The following is a 2,534-nucleotide window of genomic DNA, read 5'->3' as shown; positions in this document are numbered from 1 at the left end:
CATTCCTGTGCATCGCCCTTTTTTGGAAGCGGGACAAAGACTGATCTAGTCCAATCTTTGGGCCATGAGTTCATTCTCCATATCTGCTGGCAAAGTGCTGTTAGTGTTGAGACAGGTACCGGCTTGAGTAATTCGGCTTGTAAACCGTCAACGCCTGGGGCTTTCCTGTTTGGTAGTTGTTTTAAAGCCCAGGCAACCTCCTCCTCTAGAACATCTGGTTCATACTCGCTTGGGTTTTCCTGGCCAATGGGCTGATTTGGTCGATTGCCTGCATATTATTCCATTGTGTATTCCTTCCACCCGTGCTTGATTTGGTCTTCATTCAGTATGATTTTACCATTCCAGTCTTTGATGGTCGCTGCTTTGAGTGACGTAAATGGTGCAAGTGCCTGCTTCATAAAGGCGAACAGTTCACAAATGTGGCCTTGCTTGTTTGACTCTTCCAATTTTGTGCACTGTTCATTCCAGTAACGTTCCTTATCTCGTCTCGCTTCTCTCTGAAATTCCGCATTTAGCAATTTGAATTCGATACTATTGCCAGAGGCCTTGGCTGTTCGTCTCTTTCTTGAAATTTCAATCGATGCATCTAATAACCATTGCGATTTCTTTGCTGGTTCTTTGTACGAAACAAATTTTTTCGATTCATCCATTATGATTGCTTTAATTTCTTCCCACAGATCGTCTGGGTATTTTCCAGTTGTACTCAGCAGTTCGAATCGTTTTTTACCTCTATTCCATATTGTGCTGGAATATTGTTGGTATCAAAACGTCGCATTGTAGAGGTCCTTTTGATGGTGTTGAACCGGAGTTTCACTTTAGCGACGAGTAGCTGATGGTCATAGTCACAATCCGCACCTGGGAGTGTTTTAACTGCTTGTATTGAGCTCTTCCATTGTTGTTGGCAGAGAAAGTAGTCGATCTGATTGCGATGTTGACTGTTAGGAGATGTCCATGTGTATAAGTGGCGTTTAGGCTGTTCAAACCACATGTTCATGATCAGTAGCCGATTTTCTTGACAGAACTGAACCAGTCGTTCCCCGGCCTCATTCCATTCTCCTAATCCGAATTTGCCAGTGACCAGTGGCTCTTCTCCTTCGCCTACTTTTGCATTGAAATCTCCAGCAATAAAGATGATGTCTTTAGCAAGAATTTGGTCGACTGCTTGTTGGAGGTCTGCATAAAATTGTTCAATATCCTCTTCTGTTGCATCTGAAGTGGGCGCATAAACCTGCAGCAGTGTGATAGTACGGGGTTTCCCGTAGAAAGAAACTAATACCCCTTTTACACCGCAGCTAAAACCCGGGTTTTTGAAGGGTTAACCCGGGCAGCTCCCTGATGTAAAAGGGCAGAGGGTTGGATCACCGGGTCGAGTGACCCGGCAATCCAACCCAGGTAACTAGCAGGGTTTAACACGGGCGTAGCCCGTGAAACCCTGCTATGGGAACAGTGCACTCCGGGTCACGAAGACCTGGAGTGCGCTGCTAGCTGGCCGATTGGTCCAGCTTCAGTGGCGCTTGGAGATGACGTCATCTCCAAGCGTCCACTTTCACTCAGCAAAAGCCGGGTCTATGCAGACCCGACTGCGGTGTGAGCGGCGCTGACTCGGGAATATCCCGAGTCAGCGCCGGCAAAATTCCTGGTCTGACCCGGATAGGAACTTTGTTCCAACTCCGGGTCAGACCCGGAATTTAGGTGGAAAAGGGGTATTACGGACATGATTCTGTTGTTGATTGCATTGAACCCCTGAACGGACTTGCCAAGTTTCTTTTTCATGATGACAGCTTCTCCATTACGTCTGATGTTTTCGTTACTGGAGTAGTAAACTGCATAATCATTGCTGTTAAAGTATCCACTGCCAATCCAGTGAAGTTCGCTGACACCAAGGATATCGATATTTAGACGTTCCATCTCCCTTTTATCGATATTCAGTTTGCCCGTGTTCATGCCATGGACGTTCCATGTTCCGATGTTGTGAGACTTAGTAAAACGCAGACGACTTCTTTCGCTTGAAGCTGCATCAACATAACGAGTCCTGACGGCTTTATCCGATCCATATCATAAATGCTCGAGTTACTCGAAGGTCGTTGTTGTTCTTCCCTGGTAGCATGTTGGGTGCCTTCTGTCCCAGGGGGCCCACCTTCCAGCACCATATTCGAAAGCGATTGTTTGTGATCCAAAAAGTATTTTGGCAGTAATAGTGCAGTAGTTTGCCATTTCTTTCTCCACCCCTCCCCATTTATCCGGGCTTGGGACCGGCACGTAGCTGTTGACAACTGAATGGCTGGGTTCAGTGTCTAAATAGAATATTTAAATTGAAGCCAGAGTTATTCAGGAGTTATTACTAACTATACTAGTACCTGGAAGGAACTGTGATGACATTTTTCATTTCTTATAATCCACAGGTCATTAACTACAGCACCCAACATATACTGCTGCTTGGTTTTTCTATTGCACAGCCTTAAAAATTGATAGGTAAATGACTATACAGTATTTCATATTGTTTTAAAATCTGTATCAAGGCAGGAAATTACTCT

General features: G+C 45.1%; 1 pseudogene; it reads right to left on the bottom strand.

The window, feature by feature from the left end:
• Window positions 1-703: 703 nt before the first annotated feature.
• LOC148453815 (protein CFDP2 pseudogene) lies at window positions 704-2,150 on the bottom strand (annotated as a pseudogene).
• Window positions 2,151-2,534: the final 384 nt, after the last annotated feature.

This window comes from Taudactylus pleione, unplaced genomic scaffold, assembly GCF_031769625.1.
Source record: "Taudactylus pleione unplaced genomic scaffold, aTauple2 ptg001086l, whole genome shotgun sequence".
NCBI lineage: Eukaryota > Metazoa > Chordata > Amphibia > Anura > Myobatrachidae > Taudactylus > Taudactylus pleione.
Note: the sequence above shows the minus strand (reverse complement) of the source record. Positions and strands in the feature narration are given on the sequence as shown.